General features: G+C 40.0%; 1 protein-coding gene and 1 pseudogene across 2 annotated transcripts in view; both read left to right on the forward strand.

Moving 5' to 3' along the window:
- The window catches only part of CSNK2A1 (casein kinase 2 alpha 1), a 54,185-nt gene that overhangs the window by 16,269 nt on the left and 23,389 nt on the right, over nt 1-14,527 (forward strand). The gene's annotated exons all lie outside the window — the stretch shown is intronic.
- On the forward strand, nt 2,408-3,119 carry LOC110141841 (large ribosomal subunit protein eL19-like; annotated as a pseudogene).

Consider the following 14,527-nt stretch of genomic DNA (forward strand, 5'->3'; position numbering starts at 1 on the left):
CAGCTTTTCTAAGTCTTCTTCCTCTCAATATTTCAAATTTGTTCCTCATGTTATCCTGTGTTTTAGGATATGGCATATGATAGGATTTCCCCCCTTTTTTTTTATTTTATTTTTTTAATTTACATTAAAACTGATTCCTTTCTGTGTGTTAGTCACTCAGTCGTGTCTGACTCTTTGCAACTCCATGGACTGTAGCTTGCCAGGCTCCTCTGTCCATGGAATTCTCCAGGCAAGAATACTGTAGTGGGTGGCCATTCCCTTCTCCAGGGAATCTTCCCAACCCAGGGAGCAAACCCAGGCCTCCTGCCTTGCAGGCAGTTTCTTGACTGTCTGAGCCACCGGGGAAGTAACCACCATCACGACCAAGACACGGAACATATCACCTCCCCATATTACCCAGCCTCCCACCCCTGTTCTCTGGCAACCACTATTCTGTTCTCAGTTATTATAGTTTTATCTTTTTGAGAATGTTACATAAATTGAATCAGGCAGTATATAATATTTTGAAAACTGGCTTCTTTAACTCAGCATATTGCTTTTGAGACTCATTGAAATTATGTATATCAGTGGTCAGTTCCTTTTTACCGTTAAGTAGAATTCCACTGTATGGATGGACAACAGTTTGCTTATCCATTTAAGATTTTTTTGGTGATTATGAGTTGAGCTGCTGTAAATTGCACTTGTATAGGCTTTATAACATGGTGGGGTTGCCAGGTTATATGAAACTTTGTAACTTTCTAAAAAACTGCCAAACTGTTCCCAGAAGGGCTTTGCTATACTAGTTTGCATTCCCACCAGCAGTGTAAGAGAGTATTCAGTTGTTCCATGTCTCTCTAGCACCTAGTATTGTCTGTATTTAACTTTTAATTGGAAATAATTTTAGACTTAGAAGAGTTGCAAGAAAAGAATCCTCACATACCCTTCACCCAGCTTCCCCTAATGTTAACATATCACATAACCATGACATTTATTAAACTAAGAAATTAGCACTGATACATTTCTGTAAATTAAATTGTGGACTGTATTTCGATTTTTACCAGTTATGTCCTTTTTCTTATATTTTCCTTGACTCAATCCTAGACTAAGCCATTTCTCTAAAGAGCCCTCATTCCTTTTATTGGAGAAAGGTATTGAGAAACCAAGGTTTGGATGCTGCTTACTCTTGTTGCTGCTCATTAGCACAGCTTCTGAGTGCTCTCAGTGGACAGAGCTAGGAATTTGCAGCCAGTAATGTCCACTCTTTGTCATGGGCAGTTCTGTGGGTTTTGAGAATACTTAGAGTAGCAAATTAATAGTAAACAGAACAGTTGCATTTCCTTGTGTTGGTCATTCCTGTTCTGTCTTTTTCAGTATGTCTTATTGGAAACACAATATCTAGCTTTTTGGATCTGGCTCCTTAACAAAATATATTTAATATTCATCCATGTTGTACAAATCAATAACTTGTTTTCCATTGTGTGATTATACAATACACGTACCATTTGTTTATCCATTTACCTCCTAGACATCTTGGTTGTTTCCCTTTTTTTTTTTTTTTTTTTGGCAATTAATAAATAAAGCTGCTGTCTACATTTGTATACAGGTTTTTGTGTGAACATACATTCACTTGAGTAAATACCTGGGGGGGAATGCTGAGTTTATGGTAAGTGTTTATATAACTTTGTAATCAGTGACCAAATTTTTTTCATACCATGTTGTATTCTCATCAGAAGTCAGTTTCTTTTGCTCTAATTAATTTCTGTTATATCCTCACCAACTTTTGGTGCTGTCTTTTTTTTTTTAATTTGACTATTTTGATATATAGTGTATCTCACTTTTTTGTGTGGTTGCTCAGGGTTTTCATTGCTACATGTGGGCTTTCTCTAGTTGTGTCGAGTGGGGGCTGCTCTTCATTGCCATGTACAGGCTTCTTATTGCATAGGCTGCTCTTGTTGCAGCTCTAGGTGCTCTGGCTTCAATAGTTACAGCACAAGAGCTCAGAAGTTCTGGCATTTGGGTGTTCCCCAGCATGTGGGATTTTCCCAGAGCAGAGATCGAACCTGTGTCCCCTGCATTGGCAGGTGGATTCTTAACCACTTGACCATCAGGGAAGCCCTGAAATTGGCTCTTTTTAAAATATTCTGTTCTCTGCAGATAGTCTGAAGTTTATTTCATTTCTGTAAGGGTAGTCAACATAGTTGTTTCCTTGAGTCTAAGATCAAAAGTCTATTAGAGTTTTTTTGTTATCTGTTCTTTTTCTTCTAGTTCTTACTCTGTTACAACTTGGATGTCGTATTTGAAAAATTATTTGTAAGATTCATTTGAAGCCCATAGCGAGGTTCTTTTCTCTACAGAGAACCTGCTCATGTAAGGTATCTGTGAACACTGGTGATCTAGAGGTCACCTTAAAACAGGCTTCAGCTTTCCTTTCGCTGCTGCGGCCATGGCCATGAGTATGCTCAGACTTCAGAAGAGGCTTGCCTCCAGCACCCTTTGTTGTGGCAAAAAGAAGGTCTGGTTGGACCCCAATGAGACTAATGAAATCGCCAATACCAACTCCCACCAGCAGATCCAGAAGCTGATCAAAGATGGGCTGATCATCTGGAAGCCTGTGACTGTCCATTCCTGGGCTCGATGCCGGAAAAACACCTTGGCTCGCCGGAAGGGCAGGCATATGGGTATAGGTAAGCGAAAGGGTACTGCCAATGCTCGAATGCCCAAGAAGGTAACCTGGATGGGGTGGATTCTGTGCACTGGCTGCTCAGACGATACCGTGAATCTAAGAAGATTGACCACCACATGTATCACAGCCTGTACCTGAAGGTGAAGGGTAACGTGTTCAAAAACAAGCGGATTCTCATGGAACATATCCACAAGCTGAAGGCAGACAAGGCTCACAAGAAGCTTCTGGCGGACTAGGCTGAGACCCGCAGGTCTAAGACCAAGGAAGCCCGCAAGCGCCATGAAGAGCGGCTCCAGGCCAAGAAGGAGGAAGTAATCAAGACTCTGTCCAAGGAGGAAGAGACCAAGAAATAAAGGTCTCCCCCTCTTCTCTGTACATAGTGGCCTTGGCAATTGCATAGATCACTCATTCAATAAAAGACAAGCCTTTATCTGCCTACCTCTCTGCTTCCAAAGTCTTCAGTGGGGTCTTCACTGTTGACAGGACCAGAACTGAGGACTGAGATACAGACCCTTCCCTGGGTTCCTGCTTTGTTGCTTCCTTGACTCCTAGCCTCTAGTCCGGCTCATGCCCCCTCCATCCATGGTGTGTGGGGCCTACTTTGAAGGGCGGGGAGGAATGACTTCTACCCAAGCTTCGGATATTGTGCCTCAAAACTGCCCTTTACAGCAGAGTATGAGTGGCACCTCAGACATGGTCTCGGATGTTGGTTTTTGCTTGGTATTCAGTTGTGAGTTGTCACGTTAATTAAAAACGACAGAAAATAATATCCTTGGGCTCCTCAACTGCACCGAGGTTCAAAGTTGCAGTCTGCTGCCTTGAGAACCCCAGGACTGGGGGTTGAACCACCACCAGTCCAGAAGGTATGGTCTGAACCTGAACTGCTAACTGCTGTCTGAGCTCTTTAGACAGCCTTATTGAGATAGAAGTGAAGCCATCATTTTGAGTATCCCTATTTTTAATTTTTAAAGCTTTTTTTCTTTTCTGTCCTTATCAGTACTGTTTCATGCTTTGTTTTTTGCTTTATAACCATTAAAAGGGGCTCAAAGAGAAAAAAGACTTTCTTGGCAAGAGTTGGAATAAAGGCACATAACACACACTTGTCAAAGCCATTCTGGGTTAACTTTATACTCTTTGCAAATGAGAAGTAGGTTTTATCTTCCCTGTTATATGGTAGTAATAATAAAGTATCTGCTGTATGAGCCACGTACTAAGGCATTTTAAAAAAAAAACAGGCTTCATCTCAGATATTCCCTCTACAGATAGGACTGTAACTCTTCCCTGGATCTTTTACTTCCTGTTCACTTCCTCCCTAAGATTGTGACTCTCAAGTCTCAGCTTATTGTGACAAGGGTCTTTATCCTCATTCCTTCCCTCCTCCCTTCCATTTATTTATTTACCTGTTTACTGATTATGAGTAAATTTTTAATAATAAATATCTATTCATTATTTATTATGACTCCTCACCTTGTCAGAACCCTGGGGCTTTGCCTTCTGTCAGAACAAAGCTCTAATTTTAGGGGATCAAACAAAGACCCTTTGGGCTGCCCTGTTTGCTTTCTTCTCTGAGTTCTCATTTTCTCTTCACTTTTGTCTTTATGCTTGTTTGTCAGATGTGAAGAAGAGGCTTGTGGACACAGTGGGGGAAAGAAGGGGTGGAATGAATTGTGAGAATAGCATGGAAACAGGCACATTACCCTATGTAAAATAGGTAGCAAGTGGGAATTTGCTGTTTGACACAGGGAGCTCTACCCACTGCTCTGTGACAACGTTGAAGGTGGAATGGGGAGGGAGATGAGGGTGTTGTTCAGGAGAGAGGGGACATACGTATACCTATGGCTGATTCATGTTGATGTATGGCAGAAACCAACACATTATTATAAAGCAATTATTCTCTAATTTAAAAAAAAATTTTAAAAGTGAGACAGATGAGCAGAGTAAGAGGGAAATGGCAGGGGGGAGGGTGGGGGGGGGGGTGTTAAAGCCATTCTCTTTGGTTCTCTGTAGGAAACTTGACCTGGTCTGCCATTACTGAAAACAGGAGTTACCTGCAGAAACCTTGATTTCTTACTTTTAAAACTGAGAAGCAGTCACACTTTTAAGGATCATCTACATACTCCAGCTGCTTGGCGTTTCTAGGCGTTTTCCTTTGTGACCTCTGCACCTCTACAGTAGAACTGATTTGTTTGAGGAGTAGAAAAGGAAAGAGAATGAGATCTCAGGTGGAATGGTTATGAATTAATCATTGTTTCAGGGCAGAGGAGAGAGGCACACACAGTAACAGTGGAGTAGAGTGCACTGGTGTTTTCTAGATCAGATATTAAAAGATTGTTGATCTGATATGCTTCTTATAGAGGACTACAGTGTGTGCCAGCTTTTGGTCATTTGGGGATACAAATTATAGTCTTTAAAATTCCTAACTTGCTTAAAGAAGGGCTTTGTGATTTCTTGTGGTGTTTTTCATCTGAATAATTCCTGCGCGTGTTTCAAAACTGAGTATAGGTGTTATTTGTTCCCTGACTGCCTTTCCCAAACATTGCGTTACCCCACAGATATTTATTGAATGCATGGTAATGGATTGGTGGGTGACTGGAGTTCCCTTCACTTCCTGCAAGCGCACCCTGACTTTATTCTTTCAAGTACTTATAGCTTGCGATTGTAATGGTCTGTTTTCTTCGTTGGAGGGCAGAGTTACTTTCTCTTTATTCTCTAGGGCCTAGAGAAAAGATCCCTTCCTGGCAATCAAACATGTTTTCCTGGTACATAGTAAGTATTAGATAAATGCTTAATGAGTGAACATTCTGCTCTTGATGTGAAAGGAGTAGATAATTGGAAATTAAGAGCAACTGTGGACATTTGAAACAAGTAATTTCAGATAGTATTGACTACTTAGGCTTTTTTGGTGTTCATTTGGCCTTCTAAACAGTGCTACTTTGAAAGAGGAAAGGACAAGTTTGTATGACTAAATAAATGTTTGCTTTTGCTTCTACAACAAGGCAAAAACATATACATAGTTTGTTCCGCAAATCTTCTCACTAGTTTATGCTGCCTGGTTGCTGAGAAGAGGTCATTCTCTGCCACTACTTCAAAGCTGTTTTTTCCTCATACAACTGCTTTTCCTCTAAACGAGTAGTCCTAAATCTTGTAGTCAATGCAGTATAAGCACATTCCTCATTCTTTACGGTAGAACTCATCTTTGTTCTGTCTGGATGAGTATGAGCTCTTGTCGGTTCACCATGGTTGATCTAGGGATGGAAGGGGCAATTTTTATTTTTTTTAAGATGGAGACCCTCAGTAAATAATTACGGTTAAAAGACCTAGAACTGTTTCACGGCTTGAAAATTGTTGAAAGTTTCAGAATAATCTTTTCCAGTTCTCATACTAGAAAATTGATGCATAAAAATATATTTAGCACAAATAACTGGTTAGACTTATGCAGTTTTCTGATATTGGACCATTTACTAAGCCTCTAATTTTCTTTTTTAGTTACCAGATTGAAACAGAAATCACATGGAGTAGAAGAGATTAGAGGGAGAGAGTGGCTGAAGAGGGCAAAAGGAGTTTTTATTGAAAGTAATTAGTTCTGTTATATTTATGTCAATAAGCTTATGATTTTGACAGTATATATTTTAGCCTGATGATTTAATGAAGTTTTCATTTCCTTGCATTTTATTAAAGAATAGATCAGTCAGAGCCATGTAATTGGCTTTGATTGTAGGTGTAGTCTGGCTTTAGTAGGGAAACTTGTTGACAAGATAACTTTTCATAGTTGATTAATTGACTTTTATTAGGCTAACCTTTGAACAGACAAAACTTAGCCATGTCTTCAGTTAGTCTGAGGGCTTTTAAAATAGAAGTGATCTGAAATTGTTAACCACAAAAGTTGCATCTATTATACATTACATGGGGACAGTAAGGACTAAGTAAGGTCATTTAAAACAGAAATTAAAAGGAAAGGTGATGCTTCTTCTGTAAGTTATATTTTTTTAAAGGTACACTTGATTGTGAATGGCAGATAGAATTGACCTTCAGAAATCAAGCAATTTCCCTGACTTTTCAGATAAGCCATTGTAAAAATTGCTAAACTAAATTTCTTAGTATTCTCTTAATTCTAATTGTTGTGTGAGAGAAAGACAAATTTTAACTGTGGCCCTGTCATTTGATAGAAAAAAGCTGTATTGTGAAGGGGGAGAGAGTGGAAGGAAGAATTACTCAAGAGCCCTTGAGTTAGTCTTTTAGTTTTTCTAGTTATGTACCAGATGACTGAAGTGTTTCAGGATACCCTGCTTTTTGGAGGCAACTTCATTTATGTTTCAGTTTTTGGGTAAAAAACCAACATTGATTTGATTGATGAATAATATTTACTGAACATCCTACAAAATGCAATGCCTTGGGCTTGTGCTGTAATGTAAAAAGATGGATTAGATAATGAATCTTGACTTCAAGGAGCTAAAGGTCTAATAAGGAAATTAAAGTTTGAAGACTACCATATGATGTAGGAAGTGTTAAGTTCGATAGGAATGTAAAGACACCTTGGAGGCCAGTCATCTTGGCTTTGAATCCCAGCTCCATCTCTACTGGATGTTCTTGGTAAAGCTGCTGAATTTACTTAGGCTGTTTTCTTACCTGTAGATTAGGAAAAGAAATGCCTGCCACAGGATTCTAGGGGAGAGGTGGGGGGTAGATATTTTAAAGCTGGAGAACTTTTAGCTCCACACTTGTAATACCTGTTCAGTTCTCTTTTTAACATGTCAAAGAACCATTTTAACCTTACATTCAAAACCTGACTTGGTGAGCTCTCTTCCACAATGTTTTCTATCTCTCTGAATGGCGTCAACAGTCTCCCTAGCCAGACATCTGAAAGTCACTTCCACTCCTTACAGCATTAATCCAGTCTACCCAGAGCTGTTGATTTTACACCATAAATTTTGTTCATCATAATTGGTTCTTTTATCTCCATTGCTACCACCATAGGTCAGGCTTTCATCATCTCTCTCACATAGGCTACTGTTGATAACTTTTCTGTTTCCCTGAATGTATTCTCTCTGCCTGTCTCACACCAGCCAGAATAAACTTACTCAAAATGAACATACAGGTCACTTGTCTGCATAAAACTCTTCAATGAATTTCCATTGTCCTTAATCTGCAGATAAAATCTTAAAGGGATAATCATCTCACCCTGTTCTGCCTTGCTCATTATTATATTCCCACAGCCTAGCACACTACTTTTTCATAGTAGATGCTCATATAGTTAAAGGGATGAACAAAGGAATGTCTGAAAGAACCAAATCTGTAGTTGAGAGATTTAGCCCATCCCTGTATTTCTTTCTTGTTAGGCTGCATGTAAATGTTCAGTTGCTAAGTCATGTCCAACTCTTTGCAGCCTCATGAACTGGAGCATGCCAGGCATCCCTGTCCTTCACTGTCTCCTAGAGTTTGCTCATACCCATGTCCTTAGAGTTAGTGATGCCATCCAACCATCTCATCCTCTGTCGCCTCTTCTCCTTTTGCCCTCAGTTTTTCCCAGTAACAGGGTCTTTTTCAATGAGTCCCAGCATCAGGTGGCCAAGATATTGGAGCTTCAGCATCAGTCCTCCCAGTGAATAATCAGAGATGATGTCCTTCAGGATTGACTGGTGGTTTTGTTTGTTTTAACCCTAAATTAGTTATTTTTATTTATTTTATTTTTGGCTCTGCTGGGTCTGTGGTATGGCACACAGGCTTAGTTGACCCACAGAATGTGGATCTTCCCCGACCAGGGATGGAACCTACATCCACTACATTGGAAGGCGGATTCTTAACTGCCTTATCACCAGGGAAATCTTAGGATTGACTGGTTTGATCTCCTTGCTGTATAGGGAATTCTCAAGAGTCTTCTCCACCACCACAATTCAGAAGCATCAGTTCTTCAGCGCTCATGCTTCTCTGTGGCCCAACTTAGAGATGTCTCTACATGACTACAGGAAAAACCATAGCTTTGACTAGACAGACCTTTGTCAGCAAAGGGATATCTCTGCTTTATGCTATCTAGGTTTGTCAGAGCTTTTCTTCTAAGGAGCATGCATCTTTTAATTTCATGACTGCAGTCACCAGCCCCAGTGATTTTGGAGCCCAAGAAAATAAAATCTGTAAACAGTTTCCAGTTTTTCCCCATCTATTTGCCATGAAGTGTTAGGACTGGATGCCATAATCCTAGTTTTTTGTATGTTGAGGTTTTTTTTTTTTTTTTTTTTTTTTGCTTTTAAAAATTCACTTTTATTTCTTTTTGGCTGTGCTGGGTGGGCTTTTCTCCAGTTTGGGAGAGTGGGCGCTGCTCCAGTCGCAGTGCGTGGGTGTCTCATCGTGGCAGCGTCCCCTGTTGCGGAGCATAGGCTCCGGGGTGAGCAGGCTTCAGCAGCGGAGGGACGTGGCTCGGAGGTTGTGGCCCCCAGGTTCTGAAACACAGGCTCAGTGTGACGCAGGGTTTAGTTACCCCGCGGCACATGGGAGGATGGGATCTTCCCGGATCAGGGATCGAAGCGTGTCTCCTGAATTGGCAGGCGGATTCTTTACCACTGAGCCGCCAGGGAAGCCCTCATTGTAGTTTTAACTTGTATTTCTTCTCCTATGAGAATAAGGACCTCTCCCTATATTTTAGAGGCATTGCTCTTCCTGCTCAAATCCTTTGCCCATTTTTCCATTGGATTGCTGCACTTCAGCATATCAATTTGTAGGTAGCTTTTGTCTTACTGTGTCACACATTTTAAAATATGGTTGATTTAAAGGTTTTCCCTTATGTTCCCCTTCAACAGAAGAAAATTTTTAAATGTGTAGATAGTAAGATAATGTCTTTTTATTATATAGATTCTAAGTTTTGCATTGTATGTTGAGTTTTAAGCCAGCTTTTTCACTCTATTCTTTCACGCGCATCGAGAGGCTGTTTAGTTCCTCTTCACTTTCTGCCATTAGAGTGATATTTTCTGCATATCTGAGGTTGCTATTTCTCCCGGCAATGTAGATTCCAGCTTGGAATTCATTGAGCCCAGCATTTTGCATGATGTACTCTGCATATAAGTTAAATAAGCAGTGTGACAGTATACAGCCTTGACACACTCCTTTCCCAGTTTTGAACCAGTCCATGGTTCCCTGTCTGGTTCTCACTATTGCTTCTTGACCTACATACAGGTTTCTCAGGAGACAAGTAAGTCTGGTATTCCCATTTCTTGAAGAATTTTTCACACAAAGGCCTTAGCATAGTCAGTGAAGCAGAAGTAGATGTTTATCTGGAATTCCCTTGCTTTTTCTGTGATCCAAGAGATATTGGCAGTTTGATCTCTTGTTCCTCTGCCCTTTCTAAATCTAGGTTCTACATCTGGAAGTTCTCTGTTCATGTACTGCTGAAGCCTAGCATGAAGGATTTTGAGCATTACCTTACTAGCATGTGAAATGACCACAGTTGTACAGTAGTTTGAACATTCTTTGGCATTGCCTTTCTTTGGGATTGGAATAAACACTAACTGTTTGCAGTCCTGTGGCCACTGCTGAGTTTTCCAAGTTTGCTGACATATTGAGTGCAGTACTTTAAACAGCATCATCTTTTAGGATTTGAAATAGCTCAGCTGGAATTCCATCACTTCCGCTAGTTTTATTCATAATAATGCTTTATAAGGTCACTTGACTTCACTGTCCTAGATGCCTGGCTCTGATGAGTGACCACACCATGTGGTTATCCAGATCTTTAGGACCTTTTTTGTGTAGTTCTTCTGTGTATTTTTGCGTGAAATGTTTCCTTGGGATCTCTGATTTTCTTGAAGAGATCTCTAGTCTTTCCCATTCTGGGTTTTCCTCTAATTCTTTGCACTATTCACTTAAGAAGTCTCTCTTATCTCCTTGCTTTTCTCTGAAACTCTGCCTTCAGTTGGATATGTCTTTCCATTTCTCCTTTGCCTTTCACTTCTTTTCTCAGCTATTTGTAAGGCCGCCTCAGACAACCATTTTGCCCTTTTGCTTTTCTTTGGGATGGTTTTGGTCACCACCCCCTGTACAGTGTTATGGACCTCCGTCCATAGTTCTTCAGGCACTCGGTCTACCAGTTCTAATCTCTTGAATCTGTTCATCCCCTCCACTAAATGGCAGCCCACTCCAGTATTCTTGCCTGGAGAATCCCATGGATGGAGGAGCCTGGTGGGCTACAGTCCACGGGGTCGCAGAGAGTTGGACACGATTGAGCGACTTCACTTCTTCACTTCTGCTGTATATTCATGAGATTTGACTTAGGTCATAGCTGAGTGGCCTAGTGGTTTTCCCTGCTTTCTTCAGTTTACGCCTGAATTTTGCAATAAGGAGTTCATGATGTGAGCCACCGTCAGCACCTGGTCTTGTTTTGCTGACTGTATAGAGCGTGTGAATATCCATACACATTTACAGAGGTGCAAGTGAAGTAGTATTTCTGAGTAGAATAATGTTTATCTTCTTTTTTCCATCTTCACGTCCCCTCTTACTCCATTCCATCACCCTCCCTCACCCCTCCTTGTACCATTTTACTTAACCTGAAGTTGCTGGGCTATGTAGTTCATGAATATACACATGCACACACACCCATTTTCTTCTCCCCGCATAATTAACGAAGGCCAGCTATTTGAAATTCATGTGAATGACTCTTATTCTAAGCACATCACTTGGTATGCATGACAATAAAGTGAAGTACTGCTTTGGGTTGCTGCAAAACAACCAGTTGTCCTCCCCATGGAGGATCAAATTCCCCTGTTCATAATAAATCAGGTCCCTGTTGATGAGGCACAAAGCTGCAAATGTCAGTTAAACAGGTATTTGAAGATTTCAGGGGTTTCATTAGTGAGTAGGCTTGCTCTGCTCTCCTCAGAGAATACCAAGGCCGTATGAGAGCTGAGGACTTGCTGGTAAGTGTGTGATTGATACTTGGTCTGTTAAAGGAGTTGGGGAATATTTTCCATGTGAGTCAGATGATTTCCATGGAGAAATGAGGTCTCATTTTGTAATGGCGTGTCCACCCATAAGTTGGCCCTCAGAGGCTGGGAGTTAACCTCAGCTCCTATAATTTTTGTAAATGAAGTGAAGAAAACTAAAACTGAAGACCACAGCCTTTTAAGGCTAGGCTTCTGCTTATTAGTTTTCACAAAGGAGCAATGGTACAGTAATCATTCAGTGTTAATTTACATTGTATTTGGTGTTTCTGAGCCCTTTTTGGAAGAACATCTCACTTGAGCAAGTGCAATTAGGCAAGTTTTGTAAGTGATGAATCAAAGCTGGAAGAAGCCCAGTAGAGGTCCTGCAGCCAATTAGGGATTTGAACTCAGGACTTGACTGCTTGTTTCATCACCCTGTTGCATCTAACCCCAGTTATTAAATTTATGCTGATTTTGTAAACTTGTTAAGTTCATAGGGGAAGAGCTTTGAGACCCACAGTTAAAGGTCGTCTTATAGGTATAGAATATCAACAGAAAGAGTAAATTTTAAAGGAATATAGAGACTGAAGAGGGAAATACTGTTGCAGAGAAGAAGGTAAGAATTTAAAAGTATCTGGTATCATTATAATTTATAAATTCCTGGGACAGTATTTCTTCTGGCTTAATGCTGCTGTCTCTACTGTTTGGGCTGTTTGTGCACATACACACACCTTTACTCATCTCCCTAGTGTCTTTTGCTGCTTTTAGTGCAGGGATAATAGTCACCAGAGAGACCAACAGCCCTAAAGCACAAATGACCTTGTTTCTTTGGGAAAAAGGAAACTTAAAATAAGTGTCTGCTTTCTGGTTTTTTGCTTGTTTGGGGTATGTGTGTCTGTTTATAATTAACTGATATGAGATAAAGATAAATTGGGTTATTACCACTCAAGTTGTTTTATAAAACCAAAGAAATAATTTGGAAATATTTTAAAGGCAGTTTTGGTCCACTTTTTAATAACTATCTGAACTATGTTGTTGTTTTCTGGCCATATAAATTGTATACTTATAGGCCACCAGAGGTCAACAGTGGTGGTTATATTGGGTTTCATGAATGGGAGAATCCATAAGTAGACACATGGATCTTTTGGTCTCGTGCATTGTGGGAGGAGTGGGAGTATCACTGTCTGTCACGCTTCTGGAGTATATGGTTAACCCCTGCTCTGGTCTCTCATGCTCTTCCTCTAAAGCTTTAAGCCACTGAAACTAGGTATAAGGAGACAAATTGGAGAGAACATGCAGATTGCTGTAAATGAGTTTCATTGAGCTCTCAAATATGAGTTCTAGACATTTTATTAGCTTATTGGATCCTCACCACAAACATAAGAGGTGAATACAATTATCTCTCGATTTGTAGTCTGGTTGAACGTTGCCAGCTCCTTCTAACTGTGTGTCCTTTGACAAGTTACTTAATCTTTCTTCACTTCATTCTCCTCATCCTGTAAATTGGAAAGAATAGTAACCTTTCCTTACCATTTCCTTATGTGGTAAGGATTATGAAATATTCACGTAAAGCACATCATGAATGCCTGTAGACATTAGCTTTTGTTCTCTAACTAATTTATGATTACATGGCAAAAATAAGTTGCTATCACAAGAAACAGAAGTTTGGTTTCTGGTCCTTATTCTGCTATTAAGTAGCTGTGTGATTGTAGGTAAATTTTCCTCTGAGGTAAATGAGCCTCAGTTTTCTAATGCTCATTTTTTAAAAACTTTTTTATTTGGAAGTAACTTCAAATTTACATGAGACCAAAATAAAGATAGTACAGATAGGACATCAAAAGCACAGACAAGACAAAAGAGACAAGTTAGACTTCATCAAAATTTTGAAAGTTTTGTGCATCAAAGGATATAATCAACATCTTAAAAAGACAAACCACAGGGCTACTCTGATGGCTCAGTGGTAAAGAACCCACATGCAACCCAGGAGTTGCAGGTTTCGATCCCTGGTCTGGAAAGATCCCACTTGCCACGGGGTGAATAAGCCCATGCGCCACAACTACTGAGCCTGTGCTCCAGAGCTGATGCTCAGCAACAAGAGAAGCCACTGCACAGAGAAGCCCGTGGACTGCGACTAGAGAAAAAGACCACAGCAACCGAGACCCATCACGGCCAAAAATAAGTAAATAAAATTTTTTTTTTTTAAAGACAAACCACATAATGTGAGAAAATATTTGCAAATAATATATCTGATATTTGATATATCCAAAATATATAAGGAAATTCTGCATCTCAACCCCGCCCCAAATAAACAGTTAAATAAAATACTTGCATAGTCATCTCTGAAGAAGATAAATGACCGATAAACACCTGAAAAAGTGCTCAGTATCACTAATCATTAGGAAAGTACCAGTCAAAAATCACAATGAGATAGCACTTTATACCTGTTAAGATGACTGCTGTTTTTTTAAAAAACCATTACATGGAGAGGATATGGAGAAGTTGGAATCTTTGTGCATTGCTGATGGGAATATAAAATGATGCCGCCACTATGGAAAAGAGTGTGCTGGTTCCTCAAAAAATTAAACATAGCATTGCCATATGATCTACAATTCCACCCAGAAGAATTGAAAGCAGAAACTCCGGAAGATATTTGTGCATCACTTTTTCTAGCAGCATTATTCACAATAGCCTAAAGGTAGAAACAACTCGTGTCTATTAATGAATGATTGGATAGACAAAATACATACAATGGAGATATTCAGCCTTAAAGAGGAACGAAATTCTGGCATATGCTACAACATGGATGAACCTTGAAGACATACTAAATGAAAAAATGAGCCAAATGTAAAAGGACAAGTATTCTACCATTCCAGTTGTATAAGTTACCTAGAGTAGTCGGACTGAGAGAATAGAATGGTGGTTATTAGGCGCTCGGGGATGAGGGAGTTGGTGTTTAATGGGT

This window comes from Odocoileus virginianus, chromosome 9, assembly GCF_023699985.2.
Source record: "Odocoileus virginianus isolate 20LAN1187 ecotype Illinois chromosome 9, Ovbor_1.2, whole genome shotgun sequence".
Taxonomy (NCBI): domain Eukaryota; kingdom Metazoa; phylum Chordata; class Mammalia; order Artiodactyla; family Cervidae; genus Odocoileus; species Odocoileus virginianus.